Below are 22,312 nucleotides of genomic sequence, written 5' to 3'. Positions count from 1 at the left end.
CCACTTTCTTCCAAAGAATCCCAATTTGCCGTGAAATAAACTGAAACTGACACAAGTAAATGGCATCCACCCTTTGTTTATTCCATAATCCATAGAGCAGATACTTTGCTCTTGATGTATGATTTAACATATTCTTGTAAATAATAAAACGAATGAAAAAGGTTTAAACTCTCTCAAAACACTTTGCATGCATACCTCATCTGGGGAACAAAAATCCAGAATATTTCACAAGATTTTTTTTCCAAATGCTTGTCAAACACTTTTTGGAGTAAAGCCAGCCCGGTATTCACCATGTCCCAAAACAGTGTATAGTTCTCCATGTCCTGTGCCTAATTTCTGCTGACACAGCAATGCTCCTCTAAAGTAAGGCTAGAAACAGCACACTAGATATTCATAGCAAATTTGTTAGCTGATACCTACTCAAGATTTGTCAGAAGGAATCAGCATCATTCCATCTCTGTAATCACCAAGCTTCTGTGGGAACTGGCACTGATTTGGGCAGTTTGAATTTGATGGTCATCTCAGCTCTGTGGGTAAATAGGATTTTCCTCCTCAGTGAATACTGGGGTTACAAATTACAGACCACCAAATGTAATGAACTTATAGTATTTGCACTGACATGTAAGTACTCTGATATCTGAGCATATCAGTTGGCATCAACCCAATTAACTATTAAGTAGAAAGAGTGAGTCACTGAAGGAAGGTGGGAGGAATCATTGGACAAGAACTAACATATTAAATATTTATAACAAGGAAATGCACTGCTTGCTCCTAGTCCGGCAGAATAAGGCCTCCATGTTATCTTAACAATTTAGAGAAGCATTATTTTAAAGTACAGACCATTCTAAACTAATGGCAGATGAGTTATTATTTAAGAATGAGATACTGCTTGTACCTTGAAGTAAGTCTCTCTCTTTTCTTTTCTTTTTTCTCTTATTTCCTGAGTTTTACAAAATAAATCTTATGAACATGAGAATTTTACATGAGGAAATTCAGAGAAGTAGGTGAAAACAAATACGAAGTGCTGGGCAAACACAGTTCTGCTGATCTGAAAGGCATTTCTTTAGAAACAGATAAGAAAGCTTAGCTTCTGTACACAAAGTAGAATGACCCGGCCAAAGCTACACAAATACAAATTAATGAACAGCTGCTAGGAGGTGATAGATTAGTCTTAGTTCTGGCTTTTTTAAAGCCAGATTTCCAATTAGAGTAGAATGTATAAGCTAGTCCACTCCAAACTGTGAAAGACATTAATGAAAAGCAACCAGGTTTTAGCCATGGTCATAACTTAGAAATATCAAGACACCACATTAAGGCTTCTTAAAAGTACAAGGCATTGTTATCCACTAGCTGTTTGTGAGCCAGTTGAACTAAAGTAGCTGGGTTTTAGGAGAAGCTAATGTCAATTACTTCTATCCAAGTATTCTTGTTGATACATTTCTAGAAGGCAGCATATTCAGAAGAAAAACCATTCATAAAGCACCCTTTTTCAGCTCAAAACTAAAAGATCATAAAAAGTTGCTAAATTGTCAACGAACAAGATTTACTAGGCATGAAGTAGTAGCCAGAGTACACAAATCAGAAGTATTATTTAAACTTAGTTTTCCCAAAAGAAACTTATGCGTGTATGTGTGTATATGCACATGCACAGTTCTGAATAAATGAATGAATGACCTCACAGTGAGCACTAATTTCCGTCCTCTTCTGAGATCTGTGAGTAGGTCCCATATATCCGACCAATCTTTTCTCTCATCTAGTTATGTCCATTGGCAACCACTTCATATGATATGATGATCCCATCATAATATAAACATTATTACAGCTTGTCCAAGAACATAGTACTTACAGTTTAAAACCCAAGGATATTATAGCTCAGAAGATTTCCAGATTGGATGTGTTATTCAAATAATATTTTCAGCCACTTCTCAAAATAACACAATACAATTTAATGTGATTATTTGGGGAAGTTGATCTGCTGATATTAGTTACAATATTCAAGGGAGTTTTAAAGACATCAATATTCAGTGTCTATTTAAATATTAAAGTAAAACATGCAGAACTACTGAGAGTTATTCTAATACTTAGGGCTACAACTGAAAAAGCCCCGTTACTTAAGCATCCTATAACTATTGATACTGTATTATTTAAAAGAAGGACCGCAACTTAGCAGATAGTCAGGATTTTATGGGCTTTTTCTATCAGAGGATGTAGACAAACTCATATGAAGTTCGTTGCCTACCACCTGTTCGCTATATCTTAGCTCATCATGGTAAAAATTCCAGAGGAGATCTGAAGACTTGTTCATAGGTAATAAACAACTTTTGAGAGAGAGTGTAGTCCCTTGTGGTCTTTAAAAAAGCAGTAGAATGATCCTTATAGGAACAATTTTTATGCATTCAGAGCTTCAACAACTTTTTGCTGATTGCTGAGATTTGCTTTTTGGATACGATGAAAGAAAAGCTTCCTTCATCAAATTATCATTCCACCCTAAGTTCCATTTTGAGTTTGAAAGCAAAACACCTTTAGTCATGTTGTTGGCTACTGACCAAAGAATTACTTGTTTTGACTGCCCACATTTGAAGCCTAGATGTGTTGACCATTCTGGGGAACAGGAGGGTCTCATCTTCTACCAGAAAATATTGGAAAAAAATTATGTCATAACAATCTGCTAAATCAACAGTTTTAAGGACTGTGCAAAAACAGGGACTCTGTTATCTATAAATCTCATTAGGGATTTACTATCTATTGGTGAAAATAATAAGTAACAACCCCATGAGAATGAACATCAGCCACCATATTCTACCACCCATGCTTTGATCTAAATAGATCTAGTTCTTCCCCTTTCAGGATCAGAAACATGGTACAGGAGTAGAACAACCAATAATTGCACAACATTCCAACATAGGTTTCCAACAGTCTGTAGTAACTGTTGTAATTTGTAAATGTGTAATATTTATTTCTATTAAGTTTTATAAAGAGCAGAATTTATTCACTTAACAGTAATTTAAACCACCTTTTTGGGAACAAAGAGGTATTCTTAAGCAATATAACCACAATTGTTTGAATCTGAAAACCTCTTAGAACATGCATTGTTTCATCTATTTTTAACTCCCTGATCATGATTCTATTATTCACATTTTTATTATTTTCCTTTCTGAATTTATCACTAATGGAATAGGAAGAAAGCAAAACAAGCAACTGTCATCACCTAAACATCAGTTTTAAAGAAAAGTAGTAAGAACCCACCACTACTATTTAGACTATTTTAACTGTTTTAATGAGACCCAGTTTGGTGTAGTGGTTAAGGCAAAAGGCTAGAAACCAGGAGACCAGGAGTTCTAGTCCCACCTTAGACACAATGCCAGCTGGGTGACCTTTGGCCAGTCACTCTCTCTCAGCCCTAGAAAGGAGGCAATGGCAAACCACTTCTGAAAACCTTGCCAAGAAAACTGCAGGGACTTATCCAAGAAACTGCAGGGACTTATCCAAGCATTTTCCATGAATTGGATATAAAACAGATTTTTTTTTTTAAAAAGTGTTTTAAGGTCAAACTACAGAAACAGTACTGTACAACCAAACTCTAACAATCTCTATCATCTCCTTTGTATTCAAACCTCTTTTGGGGAGGAATGAAGTGAAGAAGCTACAGGACAAAGAAATGCTAATTTTTTTTCCCTATAAGCTATTATACTTTCTAAATGTTCCAGTAGCTGCTTTTCTGTATAGGATTCAAAGTATGTGGCTAGGCATGCTGAATCTCTTGTTATGCAACTAGTACTTTTGCCATAAAAGGTATCTCTGGAACAACTACAAACAGTATTAGTAAATCTGCCTGATAAAAATCACTGGAGATCAGGCTGTAATTTTATAGGGAATTCTGTGTTAAGAATATCTTGGGACTTTATTACAAAGCCTATTATTTAGGAAAAAATCCCAGAAAAAGTTTGGGGAAAAAAAGTTTCAAAAAAAGCAAGTCAAAGCAAACACACAATGCACATCACGTGTGGTCAGGAAGCTTCCTTAAGGATACAAAGTATGAGATTAATGAAACGTCAGTGCCCATCTCCAAACCCCAGATTTCTCATTCACTTTCAAATCAGCTCCTAAAGGTAGAATGCAAGTTTATCAAGAATGAACAGCTAAACTAAATCCCCAAATGAAGAGCAGATTATTAGATATGCTCCTGACCCATAAATAAATACTGAGTTTCTTTGAAGTTTGGCCGATTCTCTTTGATGTTCCAAGGGATCCAAGACCTTTTGAAATTCTGACCTTCAACTGTGGGTGTTGAACTCCTTTGAATCACAGTCCTTGCTGCCCAAATCATGGACATACAAAAAGCCTAAAGATGGAAGAAAGAGGGCAACTCTGTTGCATTTTGTTTCCAGATGTGATAATGATGATGATAATTCACTATTTCCATAACATGCAAAGTCTGCCATACTTTATGAATTTCAAATAGTCACACAGAGAGACAAGAAAATAACAAAAACATATTTTTCCTCCTCAGAGCAATAGTGTTCATTTTATGGTGACCATATACTTCAGTGGGCCTCACAAGCTAAATAGAAAGGACAAATAAAACCTCATCCCTGAAATTCATGTAAAGCTACATCATGGAATGCAGCATGCACTAAACTTCTGATAAGGAGACAGAAGCACCAAAAATTGGACTGAATGCAAGCTCACATACAATTTTTTGTTGTTTTAATGTCCTTAAGAAGTTATGTATCGACACTGTAAATATGTTCACACTATAGGTGGAAAGAAATTTAATTTGATCTGCATTTAATATGAATCATCCTTATTCACTCCTGAACAAACAAGAATGCAATTATTCTTTGGTTTCACATATTCTCTGATTACTGTTATGCCATTATCAGATTTTTTAAAAATGCATGAATGTTATTAAAATTGTGTAACAAAAATAGGTTAGAAAACAATTGCATGCTTTATATTAGGAATGTGACTTAAACTGTATAAAAATTTCCATACCTTTTATAAACTCCACAACAAACATTAAAAATAAGACAGGCACTCTGAAAAAATTGGAAAGTTTTGCAAAGGGAGACAGATTTTTCCATCCACATTATATCTAGCATTGCCAAAATTGCTATATTTTAATGAGTTAGCCTTAAATATGTTATAATATATGTGCAACAGCAATATCTAATATTACTCCTATATTTTGCCTTGCTTGCTTTTATAAGAAAGTATCTTATGTGGCTATAAGATAGGGATATTTTGGCAATGGAAGGCAGGGATGTTGGCTAATGTGGCATCTTGCATCTTTGGCTCCCTTTCAGGCTTTGTAAGATTGATTGTATAATTGCAATAATCTCTACACTGGCAATATTGCTGCTGGACTTCCAATGTTTGTCAACTGGAAGATGCTATTCATGCTGACCTGAGAGCCTGGATCAACGATTACAATGCAACAGCAAGAAATTATTGTGACTACAAGAAACAAAAGGTAAGAAACCACAACAGGATTTGTTCTGTGGTGGTGATGACTACAATACATAAATCACCATCCATATTGCATCTAGAAAATGTTGAGCAGCTGAACTTTTCTTCTCTTGTCAATTATCTTTTTTTTAAAAATGCCTTTATTTCTTCAATTAAACAGAAGAAAAAAGAAAGAAAAAGCAGATTATATATATAAGGGCATCTCATATGTGTATATTTTTATTACTACTATTATTGTTAGATATAAATTCCTCTTTTATTTTGTTATTTTGTATAACTCAAGGGGGTGTTCATAATGTTCTTGTCTCCTAGTTTCCCCACAACAACCCTGTGAGGAAGGTTGGGTTGAGCAGAGTGGAATGCCTCAAAGTCATCCAGTTGGCTTTCATGCCTAAGGGATGACTCGAACTCACGGTCTCTCAGTTTCTAATCCAGCACCTTAACCATTATACGAAACTGGCTGTCATTCATATGTGCAGCCCTAAATTATTAAAACTGACCACCAAATCTTACAGGGTTAAAAGCATGCAGTCTTTATAAGTACCTGTTTTTATAAATATATTTGATATGCAAATATTAAAACTGAATGAAATAAGGAATTTAAGATTCTTTTTGTTTGAACAATGGGATACTGCCATAATATTTGTATCAAAATTGCAACAGATTTTAGGCTATGACTAAAATGTCCTAAAACTGTTATATCCTTGGACAAAATTATTGCATATATGTGTTGGTATTTTGTTGTTGTGCAAGGAGCAAGTCACAGAGATGCCAGGTAGCCTGGTTACCACGGTAACAAATCGTTTTCTTAAGTGTCGGCAGGGTGAACAGGTCAGGCTTCATTGTCCTCAGGTTGGGGTGTGGAAAAGGTTAAGTGTTGGATGACCAAGTAAGAAAAGCTGCTGCATGCTTGGGGAAACTTGCCTGGACTTGCTACCAGAGGTTTCAGTTTCTGTTGAGCCCAGCTCAGCAGCCTCTCTTTTGCTCAGCACATGTGTTCGTGTGTATGAGCTTATAAATATGCTTCTTTGTATTTAAGGACTTTGCCCATCCAGGCTCTGGATGAAGAACTATTTATGCCCTATGTTTTTCTTAAAATACAATTATTTTTGTTGAAATGCCTGGTGTCTTCTTTCTGATCTCTCGGGCCAAACGCTTTCCAGCACTCTGCACAAACTCCAACAATATGAACCTGACTGTGAGTCAGGTTTTATTATTTTTGGACGTCCACGGTCTTTCAAATGACATACCCATTACGTGGAAATTGATGGCTGGTCAATGGAAATGGATTCTCTATGCCATTCCTATTGCTAAGAGGCTTGTCCTTCAACAGTGAAAAGATAAATTTATTGCCCTAATTACTTAATGGATTGAAGACTTGAAGTTACTAAACAAATTGCCTACAAACTAAGTATCAATTATAATTAAATATAATTCAATATGAGTCATCCTTTATTGATATACATGTATTAGTTGCCCTTTTAATAATCTTTTAGATTAAGAGGGGCTTTTCAAAGAGTATTTGAAAGCACACTACAACTACTATGCCTTGCATTTTGCAGCTAATGTATAAACATTTATACTGACTCAGATGCTACGCTGACCATCTGAAATGGGGGCATCTTAAGGAATATCTGATTGCTGTTTTGAATAGAGTATCAGTTTTTGAAATATAATTAGAGGACCAAGACCTACTAGTATTGTCTTGCCACTCTGAAATAAACTCACACAGAAAAACAATAGAAATTGCCTAATTGTTCTCTTTCCTCATTTGTTATGCATAAGCATCTTCATAAATAGCTAAGTGCAAATATTTAAACAGGGCACTATTAAACAAAAAGTGATGGGCTCTACCCAAGAGCTACTTTTTTGAGATATCACCTCTATTTATGCAAGAAGAACTGAAGAAACCACATGTAAACTACAATGAGCAAAGCAAAGCTTTTAACAGCAGCTATGCACATGCAGAATACATTTTTTTAGGGATAGGAGGCAACAGATACTAGCCTCCAGAAAGTGGCGAACAGATACTTGTAAGCCTAAAATGAATTAGTTAGACAAACATTTAAGTATTCAAAGATATTAAAAAGGTATAGACACTCTGAAGTCAATTTCAACTCCTAATGACTACATTAACACTTCTATGCAGCTGTCTTGGCACTGATATGGAAGTGATTAGCCACTGGCTTTTTTCATTTTTTTTTCTTTTTGCTTGCAGTCTAGTCAGCAGCCTTGGGATTCTCTCAGATGTTATCAACTAAAATAAGATACATATACACATATATGATACAGACACACAAACAAACTTAACACATGAAATACTTAAAGGCAAATCAACACTGAATACAAGAGTGTTCTTTCCCCCATTTGCAATAAATCTTAGTATATCAATTAAAGATAAAGAAAAGTTCAGGTACTTCATATTATTAAGAGGAACTAAGGAACACTTCTCCCCTTCTTCCATAATACATCACATATGTGTAGCACAAAATGGTACAATTCAATGGAAGTCAAAAGGAACCTGGAACAACAAATTTTCAAAAACTCAACATAAAATAATACGTAAAAAGCATTCCACAGTGACTTGGAATGAAGAAGTAGCAAGCTGTATTAGATTATGATGGAATGCAAATTAAATGAGTTTCAGAAGTGCTGCCGCAGGTAAAAACAAAAGGAAAATTAGAAGGAAGTTCTAAGATTTCACCAATAAGCTGCCCTCTCTTATTTTGCTTTGAAGAAAAGTCATGTTTTCATGTGTTCATGATTATAGTTAATGACTGCTGTAGAGATGGGCTGGAGCCAAAGCCATATACCCGATCAGCTCTAAAACTCCAGGAGAGATTTGGCTTTAAAATGATTTCCTATGCCTCAGGTCTACATGGGGAACATTGCAAAGCTATCACAGCAGCTGCCACTGAAGAGCTGACCTCAAAAGTTTTAAACAGATAAGAAATCTTGCTTTCACAAATGGCTACACACACACACACACACACAGTGTATATCAATATATATGTATATGTATATATATATATACACACACACATATATATACACACACATATATATACACACACACAGTGTATATCTATAGATAGATAGATAGAGATAGAGGTAGAGATATAGAGATATATAAATAAAAACAACAGGACACTTCACCATTTTATGGAAATGACCTTAAATCAATTTGCAATCATTATAATGTACACAATAGCAGTAAGAGTTATATGAATAATGTGCGCAAGAGAATACAAGTGAGGTCATCATCCTCAGAAGAAGAGCAAAATCACTTTATGTACTCTATGAGTGCATTCCCATTTACATTCTGGGACTCCAGCAGCAAAGTATTTTACTTCTGTACTTTATTGTTCCTGGACTGGGAAGTCCTTTGAATGATCACTCATGCCCTTGTTATCTCCCATATAGACTATAGTAATGTGTTCTACATGGAGCTACCCTTGAAGAGTATCCAGAAGCTTCAGCTGTTCCAGAATGCAGCCACGCAGGCTATCTTTGGTGCCCCTAGAAGGGCACATATAACACCTCTACTACGCAAGCTGCATTGGGTACCAGTTTGCTTCTGGGTCCAATTCAAGGTGTTGGTCATCACCTTTAAAGCCCTACATGGCATGGGGCCAGGTTACCTGAGGGACCGCCTCTTCCCTGTTACATCAACCTGTCCCACCTGATCATGCAGACCCCATCGGTAAGAGAGTTTCATCTGGTGGGTTCCAGGAGGTGGGCCTCTTCTACAGTAGCTCCCGCCCTCTGGAACATTCTGCCCCTGGAGGTGAGGCTAGCCCCATCGCTCCTGGCCTTCCAGAGGAATCTGAAGACCTAGCTCTGCCACCTGGCTTGGGGCGGGGAGGGGAGTAGTCATGCCTGGGGATGGCTAGTGCCCTAAAGTGCTTGTCCCGTGCAAGGACTGAGTTAGAGCATCAGCCATTTAGATTTTATTTTTATTTATATTTATTGTCTATTTGTAATTGCATTTTTATATACCTTATTTTTATATATTAATTATATTGTATATTTATTGTTTTATTGATTATTTTGTTGTAAACCACCCAGAGCCTCTCTGGTGGGAGGAGATGGGTGGTGACAAATTTGATAAATAGAATAAAACAAAACAAAACAAAACAAATAGCCTTCTGTAAATTGTGGTACATCCACAGCTAACAAAAAGACCAATTTTTTTAAAAATATCAGATGTGAAAAACAAAAGACATATAAACTAGGTAATTTTTGTATCTACAAAGGTTTGCTATATTAATTTCTTTCTGACTTCCAATTAGTATAGTAAGATTTCCCTATGTCATCCACCTATAAATCAGTTCTACTCAAACTTTCCTTCACTATAATTTATCTACGATTATCTTTTCAGTCTCAGAAATACACAAGAAAATGCAGGTGAACCAGAAGAGGCATATTTTGCCTCCAGCATCAGCAAAAATATGTTTTTCATTTTCTATAAGATGCTGAGCAGTTAACTGGGAAATGGATTAACATATGAAACTTTCACTTCTGTAGATTAAGTGCAGTCTTCAAGATTCTGGCATCATATTAATATAGTCCCTTAATATTAAAAGTTTTAAAAACACTGAAACAAGAAACCCAATCTGTGAACAAATACTATAAAAAGCAATTATTTGGCTAGAAAGGTGGAACAAGGTTTATTTATGTATTTATTCTGAAAGTCTCAAAGTGAAAATATATTTTGTTGATTATTTGTTTAGTCGCTTCCGACTCTTCGTGACTTCATGGACCAGCCCACGCCAGAGCTTCCTGTCGGTTGTCAACACCCCCAGCTCCCCCAGGGACGGGTCCGTCACTTCTAGAATATCATCCATCCACCTTGCCCTTGGTCGGCCCCTCTTCCTTTTGCCTTCCACTCTCCCTAGCATCAGCATCTTCTCCAGGGTGTCCTGTCTTCTCATTATGTGGCCAAAGTATTTCAGTTTTGCCTTGAATATCATTCCCTCAAGTGAGCAGTCTGGCTTGATTTCCTGGAGGATGGACTGGTTTGATCTTCTTGCAGTCCAAGGCACACTCAGAAGTTTCCTCCAACACCACAGTTCAAAAGCATCGATCTTCCTTCTCTCAGCCTTCCTTATGGTCCAGCTCTCGCAGCCATATGTTACTACAGGGAACACCATTGCTTTAACTATGCGGGCCTTTGTTGTCAGTGTGATGTCTCTGCTCTTAACTATTTTATCGAGATTTGTCATTGCTCTTCTCCCAAGGATTAAGCGTCTTCTGATTTCCTGACTGCAGTCAGCATCCGCAGTAATCTTCACACCTAGAAATACAAAGTCTTTCACTGCTTCTACATTTTCTTCCTCTATTTGCCAGTTATCAATCAAGCTGGTTGCCATACTCTTGGTTTTTTTGAGGTTTAGCTGCAAGCCAGCTTTTGCACTTTCTTCTTTCACCTTCAGCATAAGGCTCCTCAGTTCCTCTTCGCTTTCAGCCATCAAAGTGGTATCATCTGCATTTAACTCCAGCCTTGGATTCCTCAAGGCCAGCATGTCGCATGATGTGTTCTGCGTACAAGTTGAATAGGTAGGGTGAGAGTATACAGCCCTGCCGTACTCCTTTCCCAATCTTAAACCAGTCCGTTGTTCCGTGGTCTGTTCTTACTGTTGCTACTTGGTCGTTATACAGATTCTTCAGGAGGCAGACAAGATGACTTGGTATCCCCATACCACTAAGAACTTGCCACAATTTGTTATGGTTCACACAGTCAAAGGCTTTAGAATAGTCAATCAAACAGAAATAGATGTTTTTCTGAAACTCCCTGGCTTTTTCTATTATCCAGCGGATATTGGCCATTTGGTCCCTAGTTCCTCTGCCTTTTCTAAACGCAGCTTGTAAATCTGGCAATTCTCGCTCCATGAATTGCTGAAGTCTACCTTGCAGGACCTTGAGCATTACCTTACTGGCATGTGAAATGAGTGCCACTGTTCGATAGTTTGAACATTCTTTAGTGTTTCCCTTTTTTGGTATGGGGATATAAGTTGATTTTTTCCAATCTGATGGCCATTCTTGTGTTTTCCAAATTTGCTGGCATATAGCATGCATTACCTTGACAGCATCATCTTGGAAGATTTTGAACAGTTCAGCTGGGATGCCGTCGTCTCCTGCTGCCTTGTTATTAGCAATGCTTCTTAAGGCCCACTCAACCTCACTCTTCAGGATGTCTGGCTCTAGCTCACTGACCACACCATCAAAGCTATCCCCGATATTGTTATCCTTCCTATACAGGTCTTCTGTATATTCTTGCCACCTTTTCTTGATCTCTTCTTCTTCTGTTAGGTCTTTGCCATCTTTGTTTTTGATCATACCCATTTTGGCCTGGAATTTACCTCCGATGTTTCTAATTTTCTGGAAGAGGTCTCTTGTCCTTCCTATTCTATTGTCTTCTTCCACTCCCGCGCATTGCTTGTTTAAAAATAATTCCTTATCTCTTCTGGCTAACCTCTGGAATTTTGTATTTAATTGGGCATATCTCCCCCTATCACTGTTGCCTTTTGCTTTCCTTCTTTCTTGGGCTACTTCTAGTGTCTCAGCAGACAGCCATTTTGCCTTCTTGATTTTCTCTTTCTTTGGGATGTATTTTGTTGCCGCCTCCTGAACAATGTTGCAAACTTCTGTCCATAGTTCTTCCGGGATCCTATCTACTAAGTCCAGTCCCTTAAATCTATTCTTCACCTCCACTGCATATTCCTTAGGAATATTAGTGAGCTCATATCTAGCTGATCTGTGGGTTTTCCCTAATCTCTTTAATCTGATCCTAAATTGTGCAAGAAGAAGTTCGTGATCTGAACTACAGTCAGCTCCAGGTCTTGTTTTTACCGACTGTATAGATGTCCACCACCTTTGGCTGCAAAGGATGTAGTCAATCTGATTTCGGTGTTGTCCATCTGGTGAAGTCCATGTATAAAGCCGTCTCTTAGGTTGTTGGAAGAGAGTGTTTGTTATGCAGAGTGAGTTGTCTTGGCAAAATTCTATCAGCCTATGTCCTGCTTCGTTTTGTTCTCCCAGGCCATACTTACCTGTAATTCCAGGTGTCATTTGACTGCCCACCTTAGCATTCCAGTCTCCTGTGATGAAAATAACGTCTCTTTTAGGCGTATTGTCCAGTAGGTGCTGCAGATCCTCATAGAACTGCTCTACTTCCGCTTCTTCAGCATCTGTGGTTGGGGCGTATATTTGGATCACTGTGATGTTAGATGGTTTGCCCTGATCTCGAATTGAGATCATTCTGTCGTTTTTTGGGTTGTATCCAAGCACTGCTTTAGCCACTTTACTATTAATTAGGAAGGCTACTCCATTTCTTCTGTGGTCCTCTTGTCCACAGTAGGAGATCTGGTGGTCATTTGATGTGAAGTGGCCCATTCCAGTCCATTGCAGTTCACTGATGCCCAAAATGTCTATCTTTAATCTTGACATCTCACCAATAACCACATCCAATTTGCCCTGGCTCATAGATCTTACATTCCAGGTTCCAGTGGTGTGTTGATCCTTAGAACATCGGATTCGCCGTTCACCACCAGCACCGTTGGCTGCTAGCCGTCCTTTTGGCTTTGAGCTAGCTGCGTCATCACGTCTGGGGCTAGTTGAACTCATCCTCTGTTCCTCCCCAGTAGCATTTTGACCATCTTCCGACCTGGGGGTCTCATCTTCCGATGGTATACTGACATATCTCTGGTTGTACTGATCCATTTAGTTTTCACAGCAAGAATACTGGGGTGGGTTGCCATTACCTTCTCCAGGGATCGCATTTAGTCTAACCTCTCTGTCATGACCTTCCCATCTTGGGTAGCCCTTCATGGTTTAGCTCATGGCATCACTGAGGTGCTCAAGCTCCAGCACCACAACAAGGTAACGATCCTTTGCTGAAGGTGAAAATAAATAGATGAGTCCATAAAAGATCACACACCTCATGCAATGCCCGTGATTAGCTATTTGACACATAAAGAAAATGCTCTTTTAGTACCTTCACTTATGGTTTTAGCATGTGAATAAAATATTATCATCTATTTAGTAACCATTTTATAATATTGCAATAATAGCATCATTGTTAATGTGGTTGTTGGCATGTGGAGGCCATACTGGATTTAAAATTTAATTAGTAAGTTGTATCAGAGAGGATGGTTTAGATTTGTACTTTTTCATTAAAATGCAGAACAGACTTGAGCAAACAGTTGCTTTGAAAATCCACTGTGGTTTTTCAGAAACACCAAATTGGAAAAAAAAAAATCTGAGAGCCCAGCTTAATGAAAAGCAAACACACAGCTGATTTTAAGCATATTTCAAGCAAACTAAGTGGAAATACCCATTAAACCATAAGCATTAGACTTCCAACACTGGTAACCTTCTTTTTTCTATGATAAAATGTAGTAGAGCCTTTTTATTCACACCATTACAATTTTTTTTTAAAAAATGGCTACTGTTCTAGTTCAAGATCTATAAAAATCAATGGAAGCATACTGGGCTACTTTTCCAAACCTTATCAGTCAGCAAAGCAGATTGTGCAGCAAATCACACAGGATGTAGACATGAATACTTTTTTTCTAAAAGAATTATCCCAGAATAACATAAAAGTGAAGATAATACAGCACCAGAACATTTGTTCAATCCTAATGCAACCTTGCACATTCAGAATGAAAAATCCTATTCAGATTGTAATGCTTCCTAATTTCCAGAAGACATTTTATTTTATGCTGTTCGTGTAGTCTTCTCATAATATGAGCATTCTGAAGAAAAAGCAGAATATTATATAAAAACATAAGAGTTGGCAGTCTTTCTGATTTTCCAACTTCTTCAAATTAACAGATTTTAAGAATATTTATCTGAAGTAAAGCGATTTTTAAAATTATTGCAACTAAAAGTTTTACATTATTTAAAATATATATTTCATGCATATTAATCTATGTGACAGTTTCACGGTGGAAACAGGATTGCAGCAAACTGTTAAAATGTGCAACGCTCCTGCACATACAGCCTGCTGGCCATTATCTCCTCCTAAAGTACAGTACTGAATTCTATTTTATCTCCTTTCTCTTGGATATACATAGTAAGTGAACAAAGTTAACTGAATTTTGGGGGGTCTTCTGTTACTGGGGCAGGGGGGGGGGCTTTATTCCTAAAACTTTGATTATAGTTTTGAAAAACCCAGGGAATTTGCAGGCCTGCTAAAGCTTTTTCCTTGAAAATAAGTCTGCTGATTTAGAATCCATAGACACAGAAGTCTGCAATTAATATAGAGGTCTCCAACATTCTGATTGTGTGTCAGTACACTGAATGTACCTCCTAGTAGGTAATCTGCAGGCAGCAATATGTTGGCTTCCATAGTAGATCCTAGCATGCACAGGAAAGTAACCAAAGTAAATACAGTAAAAGTAAGCCTCATAAACATATGTAATAAGAGGATGCTTCAAATGTCACACAAAGAGAAAAAGAGAGTGTGCAAGCTGGTTATATCAACATGATGATACCTAAATCTCTATTAATTAGATATAATCTAGTCCAACCACCATTCAGTGCAAGATTCGCCACAGTATCTCTGACAAATGACCATCCTGCCTCTGACTGAAGACCTCTAGAGAAGAACTCACCACGTTACGTGCCAGCCTGTTCCACTGACTGACAGCTCATATAGTAAAAAAAAGTTCTTCCTAAACCTGATTCCTTGTAATTTTAATAAACTGGTTCTAGTCATGCCCCCCGGGGCAATAGACGGTAAGTCCATTCTTCCCTCCATGTGACAACACTTCAGATACTTGAACTCTACTATCATATCTCCTCTTAGTTGCCTTTTCTGTAGGCTAAACATACCCAGGTCACTCCTCAAAGGGTTTCATTTTCAGAGCCCTTTCATAGATAACTATCCTCTGAACTTGCCCCAATTTGTCACTGTCTTTTTTGAACTATTGTACCTAGAACTACATACCATAATTTAAATGGGGTCCGACCAGGGCAGAGTAGAGTAGAACAATGGCATGTTCTATGTTTCAATGTCCTGTAGACATCGTATCGTTTCACATGTCACTCTTCTAATCCGTGTTTCCCTGTTGGAAATTTCCAGCCCTGCGTGGCTGTAATCTCTGGAATGCATGTTTGGGTTGGTGGGCTTGGGTTGGTGGCTCTATTCAAGGTTACTTTCCCAGGCCGGTGTATGACGATGGATGGCATCTGGGATGGGGTGGTTGCTACGAGGAGGCACGGGGCGGAGTTGGCCTGAAGCAACAGTATTTGATTTGTATTTCGCGCGCTTTTGGTTTATTCTCAGCTTTGTCTGTATCTGCATACTATTCCTTAATAAATCAGTTATCTTAAAGCTCGGGCTTGTGAGACTGAGTATCTTGGAGTAGGCAACCATTACAAACAATTACTTCCTGTAATTTGGACTCTATGCTCCTGTTAATGCATTCCAAGATAGCTTCAGTCCTTTTAGACACTGCATCACAGTGCTGGCTAATTATTGGGTGTGCTAGCCCTCGTGCGGTTGACAAAGCCACCCAAATCCCGTATGTATATGTATATATATATGTATATGTATACGTATACGTATACGCATATGTATGGTCTCCCCCATCCTATACTTATGTCTTACACTTTTCTTACCCAATGCAGAACTTAATTTCTCAGTGTTAAATTCCATTCTATTCATTTCAGCCCATGGCTCAAATCTATCCAGATATTTTTGAATGTTCTCTCTTATCTAAAGTATTAGCCACTCAATGCAAACTTTCTGAGTACCCTTTAACTTCCTCATTCAAACTATTGATAAAAATGTTGACCAGAACAGAGCCAAGACAGAGCCCTGTGGTATTCTACATTTTACTTCCCACCATGCTGAAGTGGGCACATTAATGAGCACTCTTTGGGTGTAGTTATTCAGCCAACTAATTATGAATCCTTTGAACAGTAATATCATCTAGCCCATATTTTCCATTTTATTAAAGAGTACATCATAGTCACTCTGACAAACGCTTTGCCAAGTAAACTGGCAAAGACATAGTCCAGGTAAACTATTCTGTGGCATTCCTCTGTGTAACTAAGTTAGTAATTCTATTAAAGAAGATAAGCCTAGTCTTGCACAATTTTTGGTGACAATCCCATGTTGGCTCATGTTAACCACAGTGTGCATACCAAACTGCTCATGAACATGCTGCTGGACTATCTGTTCAAAGACTTTGACCAACACAGATTTTAAACAGACAGATCTACAGTTCCCTTCTTCTTGTTCCTCATTTTGAAGATGAGGAAAACATCTGCAGATCTCATTGTTCAGGGACCTTATCAGTCCTCCAGGAGTTCTCAAAGATTATTGAGAGCAGTTCTGTGGTCACCTCTACTAGTTTCTTCAGTACCCAGGGGGGTAATTCATCTAGCCCAGTATACTTGAAGCTGTATTAATTAGCTACGTTCTGTCTTACCCTCTTCTTGTCTTCCCTAAGCTACAGTTTCCTTTTTCCCCTAGAGCCATAATGGTGACAAGCTATGGGTCCATTTCCCTTCTGCGAGAAGACAGATGCAGACTAGGAATTAAGAAATTCTGCCTTCTCTCCACTATACATTATCAAATCACCACTTCTTCCTGGCAATAGACTATATGCTCTTTGTATTTCCCTTTATTTCTAAAATACCCAAAAGCCTCTTTTTGGCTGTTTTTTGGAATCTCTTAAAAGTGTCAGCTCATTCTGAACTTTAGCCTTTCTTTAGTGGAAAGAAGGAACGACCTTAGGGACAGGAAGAAGAGCTGCTACCAAGACAACAGTCAGATAAAAGAAACCTGAGTTCAGGGCAAAACTGTAATCTAAGGAAGTGTCTCAGCCAAGACTGCCCCTATTTCTCACAAAGATAAAGGGAGGGAGGGGAGAAGCGTATTCAGATTTGCAAGATTCTGTTACTGTATCTTTATAATAAAAGTAGTATTAGGCTACATGACTTTGGTTTCCTAGTCTGGCCTACCTTGAAGGGCTGACATCAATCTTGCAAGTCTAAGTCAAATAACTCCTTTGCCCAACTTCCGTCTACTTTCCCTGTTCGCTTGCTAGCTAATAAATAACACTGGAAACAATATAGGATCTTGTGGCAGCTCTCAAGTGTTATTCTCTGGAACCTACTGAGCATATAGAAATGGAATTACTAAGGACAATGCTCCCAGTGAATGTATCCAACTGAAAAGGACTGATATTAGAAGCTGTTGAGAGATCAGGTAAGAGTAAAAGACTCTTTCAAAACAGGTTATCCATCAGAGCGATCAAGGCAATTCTTCCTATAAGCAGGCCAGAAGCAAGACTGAAACATGTCTAAGATAATCAGTATCTCCCAGAATACCTATAGTTTGATTGTCATCATCCTCTCATTTACTCCACAAAGGAAGATATTCACCATAATCACAACCTTTTGAATATAGGGAGATTCCTCCCCCCCCCATGAGTATACTACTACCTCCTTTAATATAGAAAACCACCCTCTAATGCAGTGATGTGTTCACCACCCCTTGGACCCAGAGAGCCAAGACCAATCTGCAAAAGATGAAACTAATCTCCTGAAACTTGGACAAGATGGTGCATGTTACACTTCATTTCCAGCTGTAACTATAATAGCATTAAGATAGCTAAGTGACCTTGGGCCAGTCACTCTCTCTCAGCCCAACTCAGTGCAATGTAGACTAGCCTCCTCGTGGTGCACCCCGGGCAACGTGACTTGTCACAGCTAAATAGTCTACACATCTGGCTGCTGGACCTCACAAGGATTTCCCAGCATGAAAAGCAGCATGAACACCGAACTGCTATGCCATACAATTAAATTAAAAAAAAAACCACTATGGAAACAAGGCAAATAATGAAGATGGCAGAAATAGACATCAAAAGCAAAGTGATCTTGCTTACAATATAACACTGCACATAAAACAGAAAGCTCTGCTGTAAAACCTTTTGGTTGCATTTCAGTCCACTGCATTTCAGTCCACTCCTTGGATTTGCCAGGTAAGAAAGAGTGATAGACTGTAGATTGCCTATTTGTTTTTCAACCCAAATAAGTCAAGATGGAAACATACTTTCATTGTATATGTTCCTATACCACCCTTATGCTAATAAAATAGATGTAAAAGTAGACAACAGTGAGAATGGGGCAACAAACAGAGCAAAGATGAACACAATACTTCTAGCACAAGAAAGCAAAGGCACTACAAACCCAAGCCAAGCATACACAAGGCTAATTTAGCAACTACCACAGTTGTGAACACCTGCAAGTCATGAATGATCCATGTATTTGTTCAATCCCATCTTTTTCTGTCATCTGTCTATTATGCAACATGTTCATACAAGTGAAATGAGACCTGGCAGAATATAAGCTTGTATGTGTCTGTATGTGTATCTATCTTCCACTTACAAGGAATAAATACACACATTCAACTCATTTCAGAACAGAGTCATCTGTGGGCCTCTTTGACTATCATGCCTGCCAAGTTATGCATGGCAATGTTGTGGTACAAATTAAGGCCTAAAAATTAAACTCAAACCAGTTTGTTTCTGTTGTTTTCATTCTAGTTCAAAGAAAAAGTGAATTATTGTTATCCATCTGGCCTTATCCTCTTTCTGCCTCCCAAAAGGTTCTTTCCCTTACTACTTTTTCCAAAGGGCACCATTCCAAGTAGAAAACAAGTGCCAAGCACTTTAGTTAGTACATACTGTATTGTGTAAGTATGAAACTAAAAATGAGAATTAAGCACAATGAAATATTTTCTCACAAAATCTATTCCTATACCTTTGTTATAGGAAAGTCATTCACTTCAAAAGGACATCTTCTCATACTTGCAACTTAAAACAACTGCTTGAAAGCTGCAGCAGAATGACATTAGTAAAATAACTAAATTTTAGATGGCCTTTTGCTTATAATAAGAAATAATATTGCCTATTACAAGTAATCCATCTGTAGTGCCTGCATGCAGATTTTTGTCTATTAAAGAACACCCCCAACCTTCTCTTTCACAAAAAAAGTCTTGTTTCATTTTCTCCTTATTCAGCTTATATACCCTTTCCACCAGAATGTCCAATTTTCTAAACCTAAAAAAATCCAATGTAAACAAGTTTATACTGAGAGGGCTGCTTAAAGATGCACCAAGAATTCAACCTGCTTTTGCAGAATGCCTTTTAAAACTAAACACTCCCATATACATAGACACAGAATAAAACCCACCCAAACCAAAATAGTTATAATTTCATCTAGATTCATTATATGTTTTTTTAATCAATGCAACTCTGATAAGTGTTCTACTTTGCTTAAGGATTCTGTAATAAAAAAATCTGTAATTTGGCAGGTTGAATGTCATCAACCAATGAGTTATTTAACTAACACAATAGAATCCTCAGATATGTATGGCAAGCTGCAGCGCAGTAAAACTTTTTACAGCTATCCCATATTTTTATTTATTTATTTATTTATTTATTTATTTATTTATTTATCTATCTATCATATTTTTATCACCGCCCATCTCCCCCACATGGGGGACCCTGGGCGGTTCACAGTAAAACAATTTAAAATTCAATAAAATTGAATTTATTGCTCTATTATAATCTGCAACAGTCTTAAACCAGGCTTGTAACTGTTTTCTTTATCTGCATCCCATTCACTGTAGGGTAAAGTTCCAGTTAATTTTACTATGCACCCTAGTTCATAGTGGGGCTCCTCAGGAAAAAAAGCAATGGGAGCGGGAGTGACTTGCAACCTTACCTGCCAACTTCCCCAATGACTTTGCATGTGGGAAGTCAGCAGGGAAGGTTGCAGATGGTGATTTATTTATTTAAAATATTTATGTAGCTACCCATCTTGTACCAAGCTCTGGGCGGCTCACAACCAAGAGATAGTCCCACAATAGGGCTTTAAAGGTAACAACCAGCATTTTGAGTTGGAACGAAACCAGAAGCCAGTGCAGCTCACGCAACAGGGGTGTAACGTGGGTGAACCTAGGGGTACCCATCACTGCGCGCGCTGCCACATTCTGGACCAGTTCTAATTTCTGGCTGGTCTTCAAGGGCAGCCCCATATAGAGTGTGCTGCAGTAATTCAAGAGGGAAGTGACCATAAGCATGGCCTCCTGTCCAGGAAAGGGCGCAATTGGCACGTAAGACAAACCTGTACAAAAGCCCCCCTAGCCACAGCTGCCACCTGCTCCTCAAGCAGGAGCCGTGAGTCTAGAAGAACCCCCAAACTGTGAACCAGCTCAATCTGGGGGAGTTCCACCCCATCCAGAGTCAAAGATGACGTATCACCCGGGCTGGGGGGCTCCAAAGCCATCTGCTTTCCAGGGTTGTGCTGAAGCCAGTTTCTTCCCATCCATACACTTACTGCCTCTAGGCACTAGGCCAGCACCATAACAGCATCACCTGCCCAGCAGGGAGTGGAGATATATAGTTGGGTATCATCAATGTACTGATGATACACACCGTAATGAAGAAACTACATCTGGCAACTCCTCCCCCAGCATTTTCATGTAGATGTTAAAGAGGAGAGGTGAAAGACTAAGCCCTGAGGCACCCCACATTGCAGGGGATTAGGGCTCAACTTCTCCTCCCCCATCAATACTGACATGACTGCGGGATGCTGCAACAGTCATAAGTGTGAGCCCGTTGCCAAGTGCCCGAATCACAATCACGTGACTGTGAGGGTGCTATATCGGCTGCAGCTTTGAGGACCAGTTGTAAATACCACTCATTCAGTGCCATTGGTTCTACTAACTTCGAACAGTCGCTGAATGAGTGGTTGTTAACCGAGGACTACCTATATTAGTTCTTATGGGATAATATATGCCAAATAAAATAAATCCTGAATAAATACTAAAATAATATTTTAATTTCTTTTAAGTCCTGTTATGCTATTCATCATGGCAAGGTGGAAAGTGGGAGGGATGAACAGAGAATGCCAGGAATCAAGAAGCACAGTGAAAAAATGGGACTAATATTAAATATAAAATTCATGGCCATTATGTCAACGATAGACCTGACTCAGGTAATCTCTGGCTTGACTTGCAATAGAAGTCACACATTAGTTCTGTTTTGTATTTTGGGGCAGTGGCAACATGATCTGTAGTTGGAGATTGCTACCATCGGTCCATTGTCATGGACAGATGTCTCTGTTAGCCTTGCAGTTATTTTGGGCTGGCTCCCACTGCTGGGAGGAAAACCTTTTTGATCTCGTGATAGATCTTGGGGTCATACCTGGGGCTGTGGTGTACAGTTCAGCTGAGTCACTGCTTGGAATGAGAGGGTGACAAACACCTTCAACCAAACTGCACCTGTGTGGACTCTCTATTTGTGAAGAGCACAAGGCCCTCTAGTTTTCAGAAGAACACAGTGTGATGAAGCACCACAAGCAGCAGCTAGAGTGCTGCTGGAGGGAAACAAAGGGTGAGGCTGACCAAGGATGTGTAAGAATTTTTCTTAAGGATCAATTTGTGGTGATTATTTTTCCACCCTTATCATGTGTAACTATTTTTCTACCCTCATCACGTCCATGGAGAGCTGGACAGCAATCTTGTTTAGGTAGCCACACAATCACATTCTGCACCAGCTGAAGCTTCCGGATGCTCTTCAAGGGCATCCCCATGTAGATCACATTACAATAATCCATTCTGGCAGTGACCAGGACATGAGTGACAGTGAGTAGAGCCTCATGGTCCAGGAAGGTGCGCAACTGGCATGCAACACAAAGCTGTGCAAAGGCCCTCCTAGCCATGACTGCCACCTGCTCCTTGAGCAGAAGTCAAGAGTCTAGGAGGACCCCCAGGTTGTACACCAGGTCTGTCTGCGGTAGTGCAGCCCCATCCAATACC

The 22,312-nt window shown here is 38.7% G+C and overlaps 1 protein-coding gene across 4 annotated transcripts in view; it reads right to left on the bottom strand.

The window, feature by feature from the left end:
• Positions 1 to 22,312, bottom strand: part of B3GNTL1 (UDP-GlcNAc:betaGal beta-1,3-N-acetylglucosaminyltransferase like 1) — a 189,335-nt gene that overhangs the window by 145,820 nt on the left and 21,203 nt on the right. The window lies entirely within an intron of this gene.

The sequence above is a fragment of the Candoia aspera genome, chromosome 2 (genome assembly GCF_035149785.1).
Source record: "Candoia aspera isolate rCanAsp1 chromosome 2, rCanAsp1.hap2, whole genome shotgun sequence".
NCBI lineage: Eukaryota > Metazoa > Chordata > Lepidosauria > Squamata > Boidae > Candoia > Candoia aspera.
Note: the sequence above shows the minus strand (reverse complement) of the source record. Positions and strands in the feature narration are given on the sequence as shown.